Source organism: Callorhinchus milii, unplaced genomic scaffold (genome assembly GCF_018977255.1).
Source record: "Callorhinchus milii isolate IMCB2004 unplaced genomic scaffold, IMCB_Cmil_1.0 Scaffold1, whole genome shotgun sequence".
Classification (NCBI taxonomy): Eukaryota; Metazoa; Chordata; class Chondrichthyes; order Chimaeriformes; family Callorhinchidae; genus Callorhinchus; species Callorhinchus milii.
In genome coordinates, this window is record NW_024704742.1 from 100238786 (window position 1) to 100261863 (window position 23078).

Below are 23078 nucleotides of genomic sequence, written 5' to 3' on the forward strand. Positions count from 1 at the left end.
TGGAGGAGGGAGCTGGTGTGGGAGGCGGGCGCGGCAGTGCAGGGCAGGGCACTGAGCGCCGCCGCTGAGCGCTGCCCGGCCTGAGCGGTTGCCGAGGGCTCTCGGCCTGTCTGTCTGTGTCTGTCTGTCTGTCTGTGTGTGTGTGTGTGGAGGGGATTTTTTTGATACAGAACGTTTCCAAAGGCAGCGCCGGAGCGGAAGTGCCCGCCTCCACAGCCCCGCCCCCCCCCGCCCGCCGCCGCCGCCAATCAGCGCACACACGCCAGGCTTTCGACATTGATCGACAGGCGAACTCACCAATCAGAGTAAGGCGTGCCGCCCAGGCGCCGGCTCTGATCGATTGAGAGACGGACGGCCCCACCCCCACCACCGATCAAAAGCAGACACGCGCCGGGCACTCCCCCCGCCCCCCCGCACGCTCGCCAACCAATCAGAGTTGGAACACGCCAGGCATCCGACGTTGATTGACAGGCATGCTCACCAATCGGCACGGAGCACAGCCAGACTCCACCCCGCCCCCTGCCCCTGGCTGCCCTGCCCCCATTCACACACCAGCCAGGCTCTCAGCATTGGGGACGTCCTGCACCAACAGCAGCGGGGGGGGGGGGAGAAGCAATGCAAAACTGTCATAACTCAAACAACAATAACAACAGCAAACTGCCAAGTCTCCAGAAGACAATGTTGGGTTTGCACCCGAGCTGCGGGTTGAATTGGGTGTAATCTATATCGTATGATATATATTGTGGAATTATACACATATAGTCGCTCACAAAATATACAGTCAATTCCCTTTACAGTATATCCTGTGAAGCGCTTTGAGGCATCTCAACGACATGATAAGGCCGCCCTATATCAAATGCAAGGATTATTATAATTAATTATCAATATATTATAGGCTGAACTGGAAATATTTATAACATATATTGGATGTATAACTGAACATATTGAACTGGATATATATCCAGATAGATATATATAGTGTACATATATGACTAACTGCACCCGTTGCAGCTTCGCTTGCAACCAGAGGATCCAGTATGGAATGTAGATTGACACACAGACAGACATTTCTTCTTTACCTGTACTCAGCTGGGAGGACTCCTTTTGGGAGGACTCAGTGGGAGGACCTCTTTAATATATTTTCTCTCACAATCTCTCTGTCTCTCTCAGTTTCTCAGTCTCTCTTAGTCTCTCTCAGTCTCTCTCTGTCTGTCTCCCACTCTCTCTTAGACTCTCTCTGTCTCTCTCTTTCAGTCTCTCTGTTTGTTTCTCTCGCTCTCAATCTCTCTCTCCCAGTCTCTCTCTTAGTCTCTCTCTCTCTTACACAGTCTTTCTCTGTCTCTCGCACAAAACACACAGTCACTACACTTTATAATATATTCTCTCACAATCTCTCCCTCTCTCTCTCTCTCTCAGTCTGTCCCATATGGGAGGTCTCTAGATCCCATGACAACCAGAAAAAAGTGCTATACATTTGCAGAATATAGATGTACCTCTCTGAACGATGTGTGCTTTCCTCTGTTGCTATGTAGTGGCAGAATCCGATGCATTCCTCATATTTTGGGTCTTAATTAAAGTATTTTTTAATATAGCTCATGAACAATAGAAGATCCCCCCAAAACAATATGCCCATGACACTGCCAGATGCAAGACCTTTCTGGTGAGGTATAAATCATGCCTCTGCCTCAATCGGTTATTTCGCAGATGGACACTGTCTTTATTAGTATAGATTGAACTGGATACTGTATATATAAATGCACTAGACAGAACTATTCTGTTTGACACAAGATGTCGTTCTATTTGTGCAATGATTTGGAAGGAAATATATGTTTACATTATAGAAATAATTACAAGGGAACAGGCATGATGGTTTATTTGATTTTATGTAATGCTACAGGGTGATACACAACAAATCCAATTACACAATGGGAAAAAAATACAAGTCAGCAAGAGACTTCTTGGATAACATAAACAAATAGTAATTGGTAGTTCCTGGAGACGATGGGTTTATTATTTATACTGGCAATCGCACTGACAAAACAAAGGTAATGTAGCTTTCTTGAAAATTCCCAAGGCCAGATTAAATCATCAATAATAGACACTCCTTGCATTTAATATAGCGCCTTTCACATTGGGAGGACATCTTAAAGCACCTCATAGGATTTATTGTGAAGTGTAGTGACTGCATATTTGTAGGTAAATGTGGCAGCCAATTTACACACAGAAATGTCATGGCCGTGGGATCTTCAACATCTACCTGAGTATGCAAATGGGACCTCAGGTTTACATCCCATCTGAAGAATGGTTAAACATTAAAGATGAAATTATATTTTCCTGAGACTTCAGGTCCATGCAATGGACTTTAAGTGGGATATCATGGTTTCAAAGTACTTGAATATGGCAGATTTCATTCATTGGTGGAAATGAAGAATGGTCATCATTTATTCATCATCAATCTGCCACATCAAGTGCTAAAATAATTGGATTGATATATTAATAGACAGTCCTGTCTGCCTATTCAGGTGAACATTAAAGATCCCATGGAAAGAAAAGGGAATTTCTCCCAGTGTCATGGCCAATAAATCCCCCAAATAAAATTGGTCACTCACTGTATGGCTGTTTGAGGGACATTGCTGTGCGCAACATGGCTGCTGCCCACAAAATACGTCCATAAAATACACAATCGATCCACTTTACAGTATATTCTGTGAATCGCTTTGAAATGTCTTGACAATGTAATAAGGCGCTATATCAAATTCAAGGATAATTTGTATCTGTCCCCTCTATCCTCATCAGGCTCTGTACCTCATTGACCAAGCTTTCAGTCATCTTTTCCCTGCCCTCCCCCACCCCACCTTTCAATTACTGCTCAAAGCTCAAGTGCCCATCCAGCACTGTAAAGTGCAGATGTGAAACTTGTTAAATAATTCTTCCTCTGAAAACTATGCTTTCAGTCATCCCTCTCCTGTTCCCTATTTCCCACCTTCCTCGGGTTTCTAATCTGTTTCTGTGAAACATTTCAAGACAATATCCTGCGTGAAAGGCACATTATAAATAACAACTTGCATTTATATAGCATTTAAGTGGGGTAGCGTCTTGGAGTGCTTAAAGCAGTTACGATTGCAAGGACACTGTTTAGCAATAAATAATCAAGTTGTTTATGTCTCCCACGTGCGCATACGCAAAGACACCAGAGTAGCAGAGGCACTTCAACATAATGTGTGCACTTTAGTGTGCAACTCTGTAGTATTTCACTAAATAATTAATTTTCAAATGGTATTAATTATTTATAAATGTGTAACTTAATATTATATTACTGTATTTTAAATTTCTGCTTATGCATTTTGTGCCTTCGCCTACCAAAATAATCTATTCAATAACTGAATAAGAATTATAATGTACAGTACTGGAAGTACCTCATTTCCATATAAAATAACTGCTTATAGTCCACATTATGCACATAAAAAAGTCGGCCATCATTTTAAAATAAATTAAAGTCAACGACAATTAAGAGGTTCTGCACACAAAGGTCCTGCAATAAAGAATATTGGCAACAGAGAGAATGTACATCAATAAACCACCAAAGTAGGATCTATAACTTTAAAATTTGCTTTCCATGTCTGCAATCTAGTATACAAATAAATCAGCACATTCTTCAATATTCATAATTTTATACTGTGTGTCCCACTGCCCCAGAGGATTGACTTCAAGATCCTTATCCTAACCTTTGAATCTTGCCTGCCCCACTCTCTTTTCTTCCAACTCTGTTCATTCATCACTCTCTCAATATATCTTTGCCTTGCTCCTTCTCAGCTTGTTTGTTACAGCCTGGCTCAGTTAGTAGCACTTTTGCCTCCGAGTCAGAAGCATCTGGGTTCCAGCCCCCGACTTGCAGTTCATATAATCGTGGCTGATACTTCAGTTTTGTGCTGGGGGGTGCTGCATTGTCGGAAGTACCGTCCTTCAGATGAGACAGTGACCTCAAGTCCTATTCAGATACATGTTAAAGATCCCATGGTACTATTCAAGAAGAGAAAGGAATCTCTCCTGGTGTCCTGGACAACAACTCCCCAGATAAAATTGATCATTCACTTCCTGACAGTTTATGGGGCATTGCTATGACCAAATTGCCTGCCACCTTCATGACTACACTTTACAATATATCCTGTGAAGCGCTTTGAGATATCCTCCTGACATGAAAAGGGCTATATCAAATACAAAGATTATTATTGTATTAAAACCCTTAAAAGTCTATCTCTTTGAATGTGCCATTGGTCAACACCCATAAATTCCCTTTCCTTTTCTCACTGGACAGCAATCCCTATTGTTTCTATGAAACATTTCAAGATGTTCATCCAACATGAGAGTGTTATATTAGTGAAAACTTGTTGCAACTTAAGTGTTTTGTGTTGTAGGTTTAAAATATTGCGAGTTTAAATAGTAGTATTTAATGGGAATTCTTAATTAGGAATCTTAGTTAGAGACCTGAGTTCAATTCCAGGCAGGGCAAAACCTTGGGCAAGTTTCTTTACTCCACACGCCTAATAATAATCCCTCCAAAAAAAATAATAAAATTGGTAATTTTCAATCTACGACTGTTTGTGGGACATTGCTGTGCGCAATTGGCTGCCACGTTCGCCCACAAATATACAGTCAATTCACCTTACAGTGTATTCTGTGAAGCGCTTTGGGACGTCTAGAAGATGTGAAAAACGCTATATCAAATGCAAGGATTATTGTTATGATTAGTTATACAGATTCTGCTTTGACCCAATTAGCCGGGTTTCCTTACTTCACACACCTCTGTTTACCTACCAGTAAGTGTGAACCTAGTTGTTAGTTGATTGGCAGATTGCTTTTCTGGAGGTGATAATCCCTTCAAAAAAAATTTTTTTAAATGAATAATAATTTTTAATAATGAATAATAATAATCCACGACTGTTTATGGTACACTGTGAAGTGCTTTGAGAAGTCTTGAAGTTGATAAGGCGCTATATCAAATGCAAGGATTATTAAACATTATTATTTCTAGCATGGAATTCCTGCTGGCCAAAAACAATTCCTTAATAAGAAATTCCATTAAGAAATATTATAAAATACTGGGTCACAAATACTGAGGATGAAGCCAACAATCATTTAAATTTGTTATCCTACTCGAAGGATGTGATATAGATGCAAATTGTTTTTGAAGATGAAACAGTGTACAAATCCAAACATGTTTGTGCACTTGTTTTATTTTGCCGTAATTTCCTGTTCATACTATAAGAATTGAGCCAGTAAGCTATCAACAGTAAAGCAATTGGAAGTAGAAAAGATTAATGACAGTGGCGAGGGTTGAGAAGAGTGCTATGCATGAATATTTAAGCATGTACACAGAGCTTCACTAACCAATGTTAGATTATTTAAATATTGTTAAAGATTTGGGAGTATCACTGGCCTTTTATAATAATAATAAAATTGGTCCTTTAAATGTTCCTGTGGAATCCAATGGGACTTCTACCCCCCTCTCCACAAGAAAGTTTAAGGGATCATTTGTGGCAGAGCTGAACTGATTTGCTATGCCTTTGCTGCTGCCAAAGACATATTTTCAAGGTGTGCTTGGCAGCCAAGCTCCTGTGCAATTCACCTTCAGATTCTGCTGCTCAAACCCATATTTATGTAGTGACTTTTAAAGATATTCAGTGATTAAAGCAGAGTATAAAGTTGCCTTTGAATTGCATCTCCAGAGACTCAAAATGTGCTGAGCTAGAGACAAATGTGCTAAACGTGAGGGGCGGTCAGACCCCACCCCCTCTCCCCCAGCATCCTTTAGTCTTATGTACGGCGCTTACTTATGTTTCTTGCTCTGGCTCTCTTCCCGTTGCTCTCTGTGCTGCCTCATGTCGCAAACAATACAAAATTACATTTGTACAGCGCCTTTCGTGTTGGGAGGATGTCTCAAGGAGCTTGTGCACCTTGTGAGAAGCAGCAGGGAGTGCAAGAGGAAGAGAGCCAGAGCAGACGATATGAAGTAGCGTGGAGAATGATGGAAAGTCGACACCACTAATCTCCCATCACCTTGGCTCCCACTAACCCAGCAAGCCAAAGCCCTAATGGGTAGGGTGGTCCTAGCTGGACAAGCAGCAGGAAGTTTTCCAGACAGTATTTTGAATTGCAAACTTTTTTAGTTGGTTAAACTACAACACACACTCTGGGGTCTTGGAAGTCTGGTGTTGGCTCTTGCAATCCTGCATCTAATATTCTCTGGAATTAGATGAGTAGGGTATGTGTATTCTATTTCAGGTACAGGAACATTTCCTCGCATAGTTGGCATACATATGTAATCGCAGTCTAGTTGTGCTACCGTTAAGTATGGGGAAAGGTTTCCCCATGTGCCAGCGACCTGGCTAATCCAAAACAATTTGTATATTGCCTCTGAGAGTATGTTGACAATGTGATCTAACGATAACATCATATTTTTGTGTATGTGCAAATTGTTGTCAAAATTGCTTTGAGATCCTGTTATCTAAATAATGCTAGCAGAGGCCAGGTGATGCATCAGAATGTCAGATGTGTTTGCTTCAGGCCTTGTCTGCATTATTTGTATAGAAGGGATTGCAGGGATAGCAGGGATTGCAAAATAAGGGAAAAACAATTATTGGCATTAATTGTGTGCATGAGTGCCTGATGTCACCACTATACTTTTGCAATGATGTAATGATATTTTCCCACACATCAAATGCCATTAGGTCTGTTACTGTGGTTTTGCATTTTGAAATTGGATCTCCTGTATGTGAAGTCAACAGGAGATCCAACTCTGAGTACGATCTTCAGAAATGTAGGTATTGGTCTTGCTGAGTGACTATCACTCTCACCACTGGGGTCACAAGATTGTGGGTTAAAAACCCACGTAGGAATCTAAATTCACATAGTCTAGGTTGACATTCCAATATATTGCTGGTGGTGTGCGTCATTGCTGGAGATGCCATCCTTCTGGTGAGATGTTAAACCAAGGTCCTGTCTGCCTGTTAAGGTGGATGTTAAAGAGAGAATAATAATCCTTGCATCTTATCATGTCAATGAAATGTCTCCAAGCACTTCATGGATATACTGTAAAGTGATACCACTCTGTGTATTTGGGGATGAACATTTTACATTAACATAGGATCCCATACTACTATTTGAAGAGGCAAGAGAGTTTCTCCCAGTATCATGGCTAACAATCTCCCAGATAAAATTGGTCATTAATTTCATGATTGTTTGTGGGCCATTGTTGGTGTTTGCAAATTGGCTTTCGAGTTCGCCTACAAAATATATAATAAATCTTGTGAAGTGCTTTGAGATTTCTTTCCGACCATCTATCTATCAATTGTAGAATTATTATATTATTATAATGTGAATACCAGGCATCAAGACTTTTCTCTTCAACCGTGCCTTCAGTTCCCCTCGCGACTCTCTACCTCCTCCTCGCTTCCTCCCTTCCCTCTCCTCACCCTGACCATTTCCCCCCTGCTCGGGTCCCGACCCAACTGTCCAGCGCCTTGGGACGTCCTCCCGATGTGAAAGGCGCTCTATAAATGCAATCTTGTTGTTGTTGTATTTGACATTATGAGTTGCCTCCTGAGGTGGAATTAAAAGGTTAACATAAAAGTAACGTAAACTGAGTGTAAGATGTTGTTCTGTACCTTATGAGATCTGATAAAATGGAGGTAAAATTGGATTCCAAACTAAGGCTGTTTTTTTCTAACAAAATTAACAATAGAGATTAAACCAGCACAGGTAAATGCACCTACAATCACAGTGGAGCCCTAACAAAAGCCCCTTTAGTGTGAACATTCTCAAAAGTCCAAACCTATTTAGTCATAAAACCTAATATGTTACATTGAAACATTGAAGTGGGAAGTGATATTGAATCATACAGAGAATCTGTTATACCAGAGAAAATCAATGTGAATATAAAATTCCGATATTTGGTTTCATTACTGAGTAAAGGTTTTCCCGTCTCTCATGTAAAATTGTAATGATGTCGATTTTTTTGTAAATTCTCACTTCTGCAAGTTCAGACAACTGTGCTTATTATAACATATTTACAAGCAAATTTGTTGAGTCACAAACTGTGACGCTGAATTCATCACAAATAATAGTGCAGTAGAGTTACTTAATGTCAAGAGTAAATACAATACATTATTGGAAAAATTAGCCGTATACTATTCATTAAAACAATTCTTAGTACAAACAAGACATTTTAAACAAGAGTACTGCTTAACCCAACTTCCTTGCACCATCCTTAGTTTCTTAATTGTTTATTTCCTCCAATGTCTCTCCTGAATATGTTGAATCGAGGCTGGGTACAGTTCCATAGATGCCAGCCATGAATGATCAAGCTGGACTTTACACACTTCTTCAAGGATAACCTTGGACAGTAAGTATGGGCATTGGGCTCAGCTGTGATCACTAAAGAAAGGGTCAGCCCAGTCCTGTCCTTCAACTTAACCAATCTTATGATCTTGTGACATATCCATGCACATACACATGCTTTTCCCATCACAGTGGTGGGGGAGGGCGAGGGAACCCAGGCACCCGGGAGGTATCAAAGGCCACAATCAAGAGCAGGAATCCTGGATGACTTTTATATTTTTTAAATGAGGGGCATTAAGGACATAGGTAGTTCCTCTACTGTTTCCGCCCCCCATTCCCCCAAAATCACACTAACTAACTGAGCACATATTGGGGAGTAAACCTGCAACTTCCAAGTCTACCTGCCTCAATTTAACTTCAACATCAACAACTTGCATTTATATAACACCTTTCATATTTATAAGACAACCCAAGGCAATAGACAGTTGAGGATTTGGACCAAAGTTCGGGGTTGGATTCATGGGGGAGGCAAAGGAGTGAAAGATAATATAAGATATGGTCAAAGAGAAAGGTCTTGAGATGGACCATGGTGAGAGGTGAGGTGGAGTGCCTCTGGAATAGTTCCAGAGTGTGGGGGCAGAAAAGCTAAAGGCCCAACTACCAATGGTCAGGCAAGCTGAGCGGGGAATGTGAAGCAGGCAAGTGCCTGCTGAGCAGAGGGAGTGGGTGGGTTGGTGGGTGGAAGTAGGGTGGGGAAAAGCCAAGGAGAGATTTAAAAGTGATGATCTTGAACTCTGGGGGAATGTGCAGGCAGTGGAGCTCAGCAAGGATGGGGGTGATAGGCTCGTAGAGGACATGAACTGTAGAGCTCTGGATTGTCTGCAGCTCAATGAGTTGGGAAGTCTGGAAAGCTTTTCTAGGCAGTGAGATAAGTAATAAAAATGATCATCTGTCTTGATGATCATTTTTATTATGAAATAAAAATGATGAAATATCAAGACAGATGATCATTTTTATTACTTATCCGTACTTTTGCTTTATTTCCAATTAGAATAGGATAGCAGCAGACAGCAGGAGGATATAGACAGGCTGGTGAAATGGGCAGACACATGGCAGATGGAATTTAATGCAGAGAAGGGTGAAGTGATGCATTTTGGAAGGAGGAAAGAGGAGAGACAATATAAGATAAATTATACAATTTTAAAGGGAGTACAGGAACAGAGACACCTGAGGGTTCACAAACATAAATCTTTGAAGGTGGCAGGACAAGTTGACAAAGCTATTAAAAGGGATCCTTGGCTTTATAAATAGAGGCATTTATAAAAACAAGGAAGTTATGTTGAACCTTTACAAATTGCTGGTTAAGTCTCAGCTGGAGTATTTGTCCAATTCTAGGCCCACACTTCATGAAGGATGTCAGGGCCTTGGCGTGGGTGCAAAAGGGATTTACCAGAATGAAACCAGGGATGAGGAACCTCAGTTATGTAGAGAGACTAGAGAGACTGGGATTATTCACCTTAGGACAGAGAAAATTGAAGGGAGATTTAACAGAAGTGTTCAAAATATGCAGGGTTTTGATAGAGTAGATAGGGAGAAACGGTTTCCTCTGGCAGGTGGCTTGGTAACCAGAGGACATAGATTTAAGATAATTGGCAATGGAACCAGAGGGGAGACCAGGAGATTTGTTTTTTACCCAGAGAGTTGTTATGGTCTGGAATGCACTACCTGAAAAGGTGGTGGAAGCAGATTCGATAATAATTTTCCAAAAGGTAATTGGATAGGTAGTTGAAAAGGAAAAATTTCCAGGGTTATGGGGTACAATCGGGGGAGTGGGACTAATTGGTAGCTGTTTCAAAGAACTGGCACAGGCACAATGGGCCGAATGGCCTCCTTCTGTGCTGTAAGATTCTATGATTCTAAGAGACTATTCCATTAACTTGGATATCTTTTTCTTGAAAATATGTTAAGTTTGAGTTTCTCCCATTCCCCCAACTTCAGTCCCTATAATTTCCTTCCTTTCTATTTCTGAGCCTGTTCTCACATGATAATAATATTAATAATAATAATAGATTTTACTATTGCACCTGATCATGTCAGGAGGATATCTCAAAGAACTTCACAGACTTTTACTGTAAAGGGGCCGAGCGTTTGTAGGAGTTACAGCAGCCAATTTGCATATAGCAATGTCCCACAAACACCCAAGAAATGAACAACCAATTTTGTTTTGGGGGATTATTGGCCAGGACATGGGAGAAACTCCCTTCTCTTTTCAAATAATGCTGTAGTCTACCTGAATAAGTAGAATAAGTCTACCTGAACAGATAGTCGGAAACTCAGTTTAATGTCTCAACTGAAGGATGACATCTCCAACATTGCAGTACACCCCTGGGACTACACTGGAGTGAAAAGGTGAGTTCAAATTCCCAACATGGGGCGTGAACCCACAACCTTCTGACTCAGAGGTGGGAGTGCTACCAACTGAGCAAGGCTGACATCTAACACCTACACATTTTCAAGAAAAAAGGTGAGTGGAAATCCCTTGATAGTAAGATCAGTGAGACCCTAATTCATTTTTCACATCCCGAGCTCAGGGATACTGAGGCTAATTGTTCTCCAACATTGTGATTTGGACTTCACAGGTCGGACCAAAGTAAATCTCCAAATATTGTGGAAACAACTGCACTGAAATGTTCCAACCCAGCAACAACAGTGAACCTGAAATTCCTCAACCTGAGGCTGAACTGACCCTTTCCTTGTCAGTTTGAGGACTGTGTGTTCAATGACTGATCAAGCAGTCCCTGTGCTCTGGATGTTACACCGAAACACATAGCAACAAGATCTTATCCAGATCTGATTAGGTCTGCTCAGGAACCTGCATTCTCTGAAGTATCACTTCGCTCACCTTTTCACCGCAGTGCGTAACTCCACATGTAATATAATTCTGTGCAGTAATATAGAGTAACCCACAGAGTTAAGTCCCTAATATTTTACCCTGTACTACCTGCTCGCTTGCACAAGAGTGATAGACAAAAGAAGTCTTTTCCTTGTCACATCCTGCTAGGTAAGCGTTCCGATACACTGCTCTGTGACACTTGATTGTTATCATTATAAGAACAACTAGTTCAGTACTGTACAAGGTCAACTCCAGTAAAACCACACATTCAACTGTGAGCGGATACAGTATCTGATCACAATCTCATCCACAATATAACACGTACGAATTAATGAATTTCGGAAATGATGAAAACACAGAGACAGATAATAATAATAATAATAGACATTTTATACACAATTACCTTATTGGTGCTGTTGCATTACAGCCAGCTCTGGGTGGAACTTCACACCACTACAGTACAGTATAACACAGTAACACAATCAATAGTCAATTTACCACACCATTTAAACTTTTCAGAATAAAATAAAATAGATATACAACCCATTTATTAATTGTTTCTCTTACACACGATTGGATTTTTTGGTTGCAAGCCCCTGGTACAACATTATAGTGCGACTTTCTCCTCTGTCCTTGTTTTTGTTCATGGGCAAAATGCCCACCCTGCTAAGTTCATGGAACTTTCAGTTTTAGCTGTACACTTACCTGTTTTCAAATAACACATTCAGGACCTTTTGTTGTTTGTTGCTTTGTTACTTCAGGAGCACAATGCTTGAGCAGTGGCAGCAGATTGTGTAGCTCTTCCTGGTTTTCGTCTTGAGGAGACTGAAGGCCAATAACAATGAAACCTTCCCTAATAGTCAGGAAGTGGCTTGACGTCAGCTCATTAGCCTCTGACCACTTTCTTCTGTTTCAGTCTGATCCAGGAAGTGCTGTGGTTCAGACTCTGGAAGAGTTGCTATAGTGGTTGTCACAGTATGACTAGAGTACACAACACCACAGGCTGTTATCTAGTCGTGCGACGGTAAATTGTACCATTATTCAGTTTCAGAAAGTGTCATCAATCATAATGTGTTCCAGGCAAAATGTATCTGTACAGTCACATAAAAGCTTTGTGGAGGGAGACCCAAGAGAATCGTGTTTGCTGTATAGTTAGAAACAGAAGAAAATATTGGGAAATAACAGAATGTATTGATCAAAACCCTTTTTTTTAAAATTCTGTGATTAAACCGTCTTTTGATTACAATGAAGAATACATAACATTACTATCCTGGCTGATAATCCCCCCAGATAAAATTGATCATTCACTTTATGGCTGTTTGTGAGACAATGCCACATGCAAATTGGTTTCTGCATTTCATTTCAAAATACGGAGTCATTACACTTCACAGTAAAATCTTGTGAAGCACTGTGAGACATCCTCCCGACGTGCACAAAACAAAACAAGTATTTTTACTATTATTATTACTATTATTATTACTCTATTCCCTTGATGTGAAGTTATATGGATGTTTCTTTAATTTGTAAAGTGTTAAAGTTCTCATCAAATTGATTCCATGTACACAAGGTGAACAGTTGTTGTGAAATGTTATTGCTTAAACAAACAAATCAAGTTTAACAGTGAGAACAGGGAGGTTAAGATGTTTGGAATGTATCCTGTTTAACCTTAAATATAGGTAGGGCTCTGATCCAAGATATGTCTTGGGTGTCTGAACTTTTAACAAGAATGATTCATGCCAACCTTGACATTGATAGAGTGAATTGTGGCAAAATGGAGCATATTTAGCCCTGTTAGCTGATGATCACCCTATACTAATTTAAAAAAAAACGTTTTAGTTTGTCCAATTATCCTTCTAAATAATCTCCCCATTGGCACATGTCTCACTGCTCCTTGTCTTGCTGATGCGTTTATCACATCCAGGCTAGACTACACTAACTCTCTGCTCACCGGACTTCCCAACTCTGCCCTCCACAAACTGCAGACTATTCAGACCTCTGCAGCTGTGTCCTCTTCTGCACTGTGAGCCTATCACCCCCATTCTCAGGAGGAACACTTTATTTTTAAAAAAACAGAACTTAACAGGTGCACAGTGCACTGGACCAAAACATGGCTCTTTGCAGCACTGAGTTCCTGAACTGTTTGGGGAGGTGGAGACTCAGCCACCTCACCTCGAGCAAAGGGAAACAGAGGAAGCATCAACTTGACCAACTTCCATGCACCTCCTAGTGGCTGGCTTGAAAACAGTAGGGAAGCATGAGGAAATCTCCCACTTTGGTTCTCAGACATGTTTAGACATGAAATGGAGAGATAACTTCAGGGAAGGGAAAGAGAGAAGTATGCACACAAACAAAACAGAGACTTAATAGTTTTTGTTTGACAAAATCATTTACTTAGACTTTAAAAGAACTTCCTTTGGACCAGTGTAAAAAAATAGCAATTGCTGAAGGGAGAATGTTCCAGCTTAACCTTTTGCAACCAAACAAACTTGCAACCTACTGAGGTGTTTATTCATGAGCAATATACTGTGAAAAAATATCTGAGGCCACAGGCTAAGAATGTCAAAACAAAGTAATTGCAATTATACAATAGTAATGTGTAAAAGCGCATCAGACAAGTTAAATATTAGAATCAGAAACAGTCCCGCTGCTGAAATAACTATTTCTCCGAATCAATTTCTTTTGACAGCATATCAAATTTCACAGGGGCTTTCATATTTAGAAAAGTCAGACAGTTCTAGAGGTCAAATGTGTTACATCTACGTTCAACAGCTTCAATATCTGACAAATTATTGACGTTGAACTGTTTCCATGAGTGAAACCAAAAACGCTATTATGCATTTATGGTCGATTTGTGTCCAGCATCACTTTTGTTACATATTTCATAGAATTTACAGCACTGAAGCACGCCATTCGACCAAGCTAATCCGTGCTGCTGTTTATATTCCACAGATTAAAATTGTTGCTTTTCTAAAAAAAATTGCAATCTCCTCAAACAAAATAATTGCACTTTTTAACCCATTGTGTAAAGTATCTCAGTCAAATTGATATAATAATAATCCATGCATTAAATATAGTGACGTATAATGTTGTTGAAACACTTCAATGCACTTTACAATGCACTTTGGAATTGAACAGTGTTTTACTGTAAAGTTATTTAGCACATCAATGAGTTGGATGTATTCCTTCCCCCTGACACACCCACCCCTCTTAACCTCTTTCCCCAGCCACCCCCTCTACCTGACAACCTCTACTCCCTGAAAACCCCTTCCCCCAGATACCTCCCAATATCCCCTGACACCTGGGGGTGAGATATCAAAGTACTTCACAATATTTTACCATAAAGTGCAGTGTATTTTGTCAGCAAACCATCAGCCACTTGTGCACAGCAATGTCCCACACGCAACTATGAAGTGAATGGCCGATTTTATCTCAGAAAGACTGGGAGAAACTCCCTTCTCTTTTGAAACAGTGTCGTAGGAAGGACCGTTAAGGTCTGATCAGAAGGATGTCATCTCAGCTATGCAGGGCACCCCCATCACTGAATTGCGACAAATGTGCTCCTTACTACTACTAATACTACAACAACTACAGCTTTCATTTTTATAGCACCCCTCCCTGAGGCCGGCTCATGCCTAAATAAACAAATAAAATAGGAAAGAAAATTATGCTCAATGCACAATCAAGCAAATAAATCTAACTTTGAATACAATTCTTGTGTTGGTAGTTCAAAAACAAAAATCTCCGAGGAATAATTTTGCCTACTTTTGCTATAGTGTTTTTTTAATATTTGATGGGCATTTATAACCATTAGCACTCAACGGGAATACCACAGAAGTAAACATTCAGCATTTAAAACAATAAATAATGGTTGGAACGGACTAAATTATTTCCATTAATGATTTTGTATTGGTTTGTTGAGTGTAAAAGACACATGTAATTAAGACCCAGTTGAAGTAGAATGTAATACCTCACCTCTGTAAAATAAATGCTTAGTCATAAAGCAGACTTATATTGCTACATATGAAACTGTTGTGATTTATAAAACTGTTGGAATTACTAATTGTTGTCTGTGATGGAATAATGGGAACTTTTTAATATTTGTAAATAGTACAGATTTTTTACAATTACTAATAATTCAGCCATATGTGGGATGTGTAAATTATCTACCACTGTAACAACCATGACACAAATGGAAATGTTGCCATGTCCCATGATTGGAAATAAATCATCCTTGCATTTGATATAGCACCTTTCACGTTGGGATGATGTCTTAAAACACTTCACAGAATTTACTGTAAAGCGTAGTAATTGTATTTTGCAGGCAAATGCAGCAACCATTACTTGCACAGAAATGTTCCATAAACAACCATGAAGTGAAATAATCAATTCTATCTGGGGCAGGGATTTTCAAACTGGGGCTGCACACCCCCACCCCACCTCCAGAATTCTTTTGGTTTGACCTGCATTTTTTCCAAGTCAGGTAGGAAAGAGAAACCAAGTGTAAGGAGAGGCCAAGTTTTGGAGAAGGGAGATAAAAAAGGAAAAAACACATTGGTTCGTCCTCTTCCCTCCGGTTCAAATATCAGTCACTTACTAGCCCGGGGACAAGAAACTAAGGGAGTATCTCCCGAGGAGCATGTGAATATGGCATTTTCTAAAAGCAGATTAATGTCCCAAGAGGAGTCAGCAAAAGAAGTTTTGGAACCACTGATTTTGGAGATTGTCAGCCAGGTAAACTAAGAGAAATTTTCTTTTCAAATATTGCCATGGGATATTTAATATTTCTCTGAACAGGCAAACCTTAGTTTCATCCAAAAGATGGTGGCACTTGAACTCACAACCTTCTGACACAGAGGCAAGAGTTCTACCAATTGAGCCAGGCTGACATCAAATTACTAGCGCAAGAAAAGCTACTTGCCTGCAGAAACGAAATGTGACCTGAAGGATAACCGTGATGCATATATTAAAGAATATTCGTTCAAAATGCAAATGCAGAACACATTGCTGCCTCAACCCTTATTTTAATCTTACTTTGAAATCTAAAATATTTTGGGGTAGAATTTAACTACCCAAGATATAAAAATAACTTTTTAATTGACCAATATAGTAATAATAATTATAATCTTTGCATTTGGTATAGTTCTTTATCATATCGAGAGACCTGGGTTTGATTCCTGGCAGGGCAAAGCCTTGGGCAAGTTTCCTTACTCCACACACCTGATGATAATCCCTCAAGAAAAAAAACACAATAATAAATTGATCACTTCAATCCACGACTGTTTGTGGGACACTGCTGTATGCAATTGGCTGCCGTGTTTGGCCCACAAATATACAGTCAATTATGTTTACAGTATATTCTGTGAAGCGCTTTGAGACATCTAGAAGACGTTAAAAGTGCTAAATCAAATGTAAGGATTATTATTATATCATTGAAATGTCTCAAAGCACTTCATGGGATATTACTGTAAATTGTATTGACTATATTTTGCAGGTGAACAAGTAATAAAAAGGGTAAACAACATCATTTATATTCTGCAGTCAATATATTTATAATGTACTTAACTTCACTATAAATTAGCTTTGCAAAAATAGTCTCAATATTGGGATCAAGCCATCATTACAGATCAGCCTTAGAAAAGAAAAACAATCTATATTGTTCTATATTGGCACTTGAGACTGACCCAACAGTGTCTGATGTTTAAGAGCTTCTGTGGTATCACTTTTGTGTGAAGAATGTAGGATCTTAATATTTATTGGAATGAAAAATGTAACTTGTGATGGACAACTAGTAAGGTTAACTGTCTCACTCTCTGCTGATTGATAAATGAACTTGTGTTGGCTCAGTAAGCTTATAATGGGGTAATACTAATGTAAGAACATAATAGCAAGACAGTCAATTTATCCACCAAAGTTAGTAAAATTGAAGAATTACCCCATCTCAAGACCCTAAGGCAGAAAAGCCTCCAATGGCTACCAATTGGTAGCATTTTCAGCAAAATACATATAAAAGAAATGAGAAGAGAGAATCTGCAGTACTTTGCCTTTTGAGAACATAAAAACATAAGAAATACTAGACGAAAAAAGAGCAAGGTCCATCTAGTTCGCCGTCCATCTTTCTGGCGGTCGCATGCACTATGTCCCAAACTACCTATGTGCTATATCCCATAATGTTATTTCCTAAAAGAAACTATGTAATCTGTGTTTGAAAGAATCAACACTTCGAGAGAAGTGAGAATGTCAACTGGGTGGTTCATTGGGTTACATTATTCTTTTACTTCTACTTCCTGAGTTTGCATCAAAGGTAAATTGGACTAACCTTTTATTCGGGACCTTATCGAAAGGTTAGTCCAAAAGATAAAAGGTTAGTCCAAAAGATAAAGGCCCATGGAATTAGGGGGAGCATATTAACGTGGATTGGGGAATGGTTAATAGGTAGGAAACAAAGAGTAGGGATAAACGGGTCCTTTTCAGATTGGTGGGATGTGACTAGTGGAGTGCCACAAGGATCAGTCCTTGGGCCTCAGCTATTTACCATCTACATCAATGAACTAGATGAGGACATCAAAGTTAATATATCTAAATTCGCGGATGACACAAAACTAGGAGGAAGTGTCAACACAGAGAACGACATTAAAAAAATGGAGCGAGACATAGATAGGTTAGGTGATTGGGCAGGTAGGTGGCAGATAATAATAATAATAATAATAATCCTTGCATTTGATATAGCGCTTTTCACGTCGGGAGGACGTCCCAAAGCACTTCACAGAACACACTGTAAAGTGAATTGACTGTATATTTGTGGGCGAACGCGGCAGCCAATTGCGCACAGCAGTGTCCCACAAACAGTCGTAGATTGAAAATGACCAATTTATTACTGTTTTTGGTTTTGGAGGGATTATTATTAGGCGTGTGGAGTAAGGAAACTTGCCCAAGGTTTCGCCCTGCCTGGAATTGAACTCAGGTCTCTCACTTGCAAAGCGAGTGCTCTAACCACTGAGCCACAGGACTCCACGTGATGAAGTATAATGTAGGGAAGTGCAAAGTCATCCACGTAGGTAGCAAAAACAGTAGAGCGGGTTATTTTTTAGAAGGGGAGAGATTGGTATGTGTTAGTGTCCAGAGGGACTTGGGTGTCCTTGTACACCAATCACAGAAAGTTAGTCTGCAGGGGCAGCAGCAATTAGGAAGGCGAACGGTATGTTAGCATTCATTATGAAAGGATTAGAGTATAAGAGTAGGGAAGTCTTGCTGCAACTGTATAGGGCCCTGGTGAGACCACACCTGGAATACTCTGTGCAGTTTTGGTCTCCTGATTTAAGGAAGGATGTACTTACCTTGGAGGGGGTGCAGCGTAGATTTACTAGGCTAGTACCAGGGATGAAGGGGATGAGTTACGAGGATAGACTGACCAATTTGGGCCTATATTCTCTAGAATATAAAAGAATTAGAGGGGATCTTATAGAAACCTATAAGATCATCAAAGGGCATGATAGAGTAGATAGTGGGAGATTGTTTCCCCTGGTTGGAGAAACTAAAACCAGGGGTCACAACCTTAAAATCAGAGGCCAGCCCTTTCGCACTGAGTTGAGGAAGAACTTCTTCACTCAAAGGGTGGTGAATGTATGGAACTCACTACCCCCAAAGGGCTGTTGACGCTCAGTCCTTGAACATATTCAAGACTGAGATAGATATATTTCTTATTGTAAAAGGGATTACGGGATATGGGGATAAGGCAGGGTTATGTTATTAGCTGGAGTTAGATTAGAAGATCAGCCATGATTGAATGGCGGGGCAGGCTCGAAGGGCCGAATGGCCTACTCCTGCTCCTACATGTTATGTTATGTTAAATTGATGACATGCAAGTCTCCACTCTGATAACCGTTCATGAACTGAGTTTGAATGCAACATATTTCCTTGTGGGCATGATTCTATATGACAAAAATTGTCTATAATTTGACAAAAATTAGTAATCTCATTCAGAGAAGTCATGAAGGTGGCTGCTAGTGAGAAGATGGTGTGGGAAGTAAACATGTTCACACTAGTACAAGAGGATGTGTGCTGACGTTAATTAATATTTTGCATTTGATACACTATCTATAATGTTAATACTTCTCAAAGTGATTCACAGTGATTTTTGTGGGCAAACACACAGTCAATTTGTGCACACCAGTATCCCACAAACAGCTATGAAGCAAATGACCAATTTTATCTGGTGGATTGTTGACCAGGGAACCAGATAAACTCGCTTCCCTTTGCAATTAGGAACTCGATACAGCACTTTTTTTTCCCCAAAGGACAGCACCCATCACAATGCATTATTGTCCTACTGCTTTTCTGGAGTGTCAGCCTAGAATGTGAGCTCAAAAGTTCAACATGGGTCTTCAAATTCTAGCCGCCTGATCCAGAAGCAAGCGATGCTATCAACCAAGCCAAGGAAGGTAAATTTTTTGACACAGTGGGGGTCTCTTTAAACCAGACTGCAATATGTGCTCTTTATCATGCTAGAGTGTTTGATCTAAGAATTACTTAAGACATAAATGAAGTTGAGACTGACAAAGAGGACCAGAATGTTCAGTCACAAAATGTAATTGAAAGCTTAAAGAGAAATTCTCTGCAGGAAAGTGAAGCACATTCATGAAGTAAATACTATTTGTGAGGTCCATTTAAATGCCACACATGGGAATGTACCTTGGAGGAAACTACTTCACATCTGAGAATGAGATTAAAGAAAATCAGTTGGAGCAGCCACATCTACATTGCATAGGATATTTGCCTTGGCTGATAACTTTGGAGACATGTGAAAGTTGGACAGAAACCAGTGGGGCACCAGCGAGTACTTTGATAGCATCTGTTGCCAAATGATATCATTGACTGCCAGAACTGAAATTTTAGTTTGATCAAGTAAATTTGTTCACATCATGATGCCTTCAAAATACTACCAGGGGAGCTGGGTTTCCATATTAATGTGCCCTGGAGTGATATTTATAATAATATAATTATTATAATCCTTGCATTTGATATAGCACCTTATCACGTCTCTGTTTATGTTGCTTCATTTGCTCCTGGCAAATCCACATCAGATTAATTATAATGCAAGACTGGATGAAAGTGATTGTTTTCAATAAGTATCAAATCCAAGATAGTTATGCTTTTGGCTCATGCTATTGCAGACTAACCCAGTGTCATAAAAAAGTGTCATATGATCTTTAGCCTTTTTACTGACAAAATATCGAATTATAATTATATTCTCCCTCCATCTACTGATGTGATATATAGGCCTGAAAACCCACTTGGTAAAAGCCTAAAAAACCATTTTGTCTTAAACAATATTAAGATTATGCAGAAGTATGGAGAATTCTTAAATCCAATTTTAATCCTGAAATAGGGTTTCCACAGTAGTTAAAGACAAATTACTTTAGAATTAAGACTGAATTTCAGAATATTTCACTATTTTTACATGATCTTGATTTTTAACACAAAATATTGTAGCAATGAAAGAATTGGCAGCCCTGTGTACGATTCAGGTCTCCAGAGGTGAAGTGAAGTAGATAGGATTAGTTTGATTATCAGTTTCATCATCTTGTTCTCATAAATCGTCCAACGCTGCATCAAGATTTGATGAAGTGGAGGCTACACTACTTTGTTTTCAAATATTTCTACTTCATTTTGAAATTAATTCAGATTTATGTCCCCTGCGGTATAATAGCTTATCATGAAGTCAGTCTCAGACCCATGATCTCAGGTTCATCTCATCCAGAGAAATAATCAATAACACTTTTAGCACATAAATGAGGAAATGTGAATATATTTTGTAGAACAATAAAATACAGTTATTTCTTATGGTAAATCATTAAGAATCTTTGAAGTCAGGTTTTACCGATTTACATCATAAACACGCAGATATTTGGGTGGAATTGGATCAGTACAAAATGATTTTGTCCAGAAAAAAAAGTCTTTGGATGAGATGTTAAACCAAGGTCCTATAGGCCTTTCCTGGTGGACATTAAAGATCCTATGGAACTATTGGAAAAGAGAAGGGAGTTTTTCATTTTGTCCTGACCAAACAATCCCCCCCAAAATTGTCCATTTGCCTCATGGCTATTTGCGGGATGTTGCTGTGTGTAATTTGGTGGCTGTTTTTTTTCACAAAACATAATCACTCCACTTTAATAATCCAGTGGAAGCTGGTTAAGACAGACTCATCAGGGACGGACGTTTTGTCCAGCTTAAGAGGTGTCGGAGGTTAGATGAAATACCACTCCTGCCCAGCAGAGGAGCGGCGGTGTATGTAATATGTAATAATATTGTTTCACTTGTAACAAACAGAATACCAAATTAATTATAATTATGCACATTTATTGTTTTATAAACCTGAGCTTTCAGGTTGATAAGACAATGAATGACTTTCACAGACTAAATAAGCAATAAGCCCAAAGACGGAGTCATCATAAACGTACTGGAGCTATTTATTGGTGAATGCATTTGGTAACTTTGACATGAATATATTTTATTTACGCTATTGTTGTGTAGTTTGGTGGTTTGGTTGAAAAAACAGTATCTACCGCACCTATTTGAGTAATGAAGTCAGTGACAGGTTATGTTTTCGCAGTTAAACATTTCTAACCTGGCAAAGGTACATTGAGGAGACTTATGCAAAATTATTCCAACATAATATAGTCTAATAACCAAGATAGATATGCTTTGTTTGAAAGAAATAATTTTATTTTGTTTTCATAGGAAGGGTGTATGGATGTACTTGTATGTGTTTTTTAACTGAGAGATGATAAGAGGATATCCAATGAGGTATATAAAAATAATTTGAAAAGGAAAAAAGAATGAAACAGGCTCCTTAGGCAGACAGTGGAAGCAGAAAATCTTGTTTGTTTCAAGAACAAATTAGATAGATCTCTGCTAGAAAATAATATGTCAGGATACAGTATGTAGTTTGGAACACAACATGTCAAGTGACTGCCAGGATGGTGGAAGGCGAACTGGATGGACTTGGTCTTCTTTCGCCTAGCAAATTCTTACGTTCTTATGTTCTTAGAATCCCATCTGCTAAACAAAACACACCCGTGGTTCCATTCAAAACAACAGCAATTTAAACGTCTCCAGTAGCTTTTACATTGGAGAATGTCTCATAGAGCTTCACAAAGGCTAAGCGAGAGCCTGAGCTGGAAGGGAGCTAGGAGGGTGCAGGATGGTGTCTGAAAGCACAGTTAAAGAAAATAAGTAGGCCCTTAGGGGGGTTTGAAAGCAAAGGGGGAAAGGGCAATATGGAAAGATTTTGGGAGAGAGTTCCAGAAGGTGGAGGCATTTAGTTGAAGTCTCGTCCAACAAGTCAGCTTGTCTAAAAGTTAGTTTGTGGTGTAGAATGAATTTGGGGTACAAGAATGGGTTATAGGATGGATTGTGGATGTGGGATGGTGTGTAATGTGGAATGGAAAATGGATAGAAATGGGATGAGGGTTGTGGAGCAAAATGAGAAATGGGACAGGGAACAGTCATAAATAGGATATGAGTGGTACAGGTGTTAAACATGGTGGGCTGTGAGTTGGAAGCTGTTTTTCTGCCATTCTAATAAAGGAACTCACTTCCAAATTAAGATTGAGTTTAAGAATTTTCCACAATTCTGTCCAATATTAAATTTTAAGTCAAATGGCCTTCCAAGTTAAGATTTAGTGAAATTTAAGTTTCAGACATCCTTTATTTTCCATTTGTGCTGAGCTGCACAGTTCTATGCTGACAATTTGTGTTCAAAAGGAACATCCTGGAACTGATTTGAGAGCACTGAACCAGTGTATCTGACTAAACAGAGATGTTCATACTGTCAGTTTGGGTTGGATTT

At 39.5% G+C, this 23078-nt stretch overlaps 1 protein-coding gene across 1 annotated transcript in view; it reads right to left on the reverse strand.

Annotated features, from left to right (window-relative positions):
• LOC103182354 (casein kinase I) overlaps nt 1-12037 on the reverse strand; it is a 165958-nt gene extending 153921 nt beyond the window's left edge. The window contains exon 1 of the mRNA XM_042333787.1: nt 11936-12037. The gene's annotated coding sequence lies outside the window, so the exon portion shown is untranslated. The remainder of the gene's footprint in view (nt 1-11935) is intronic.
• Between the last annotated feature and the right edge of the window lie 11041 nt (nt 12038-23078).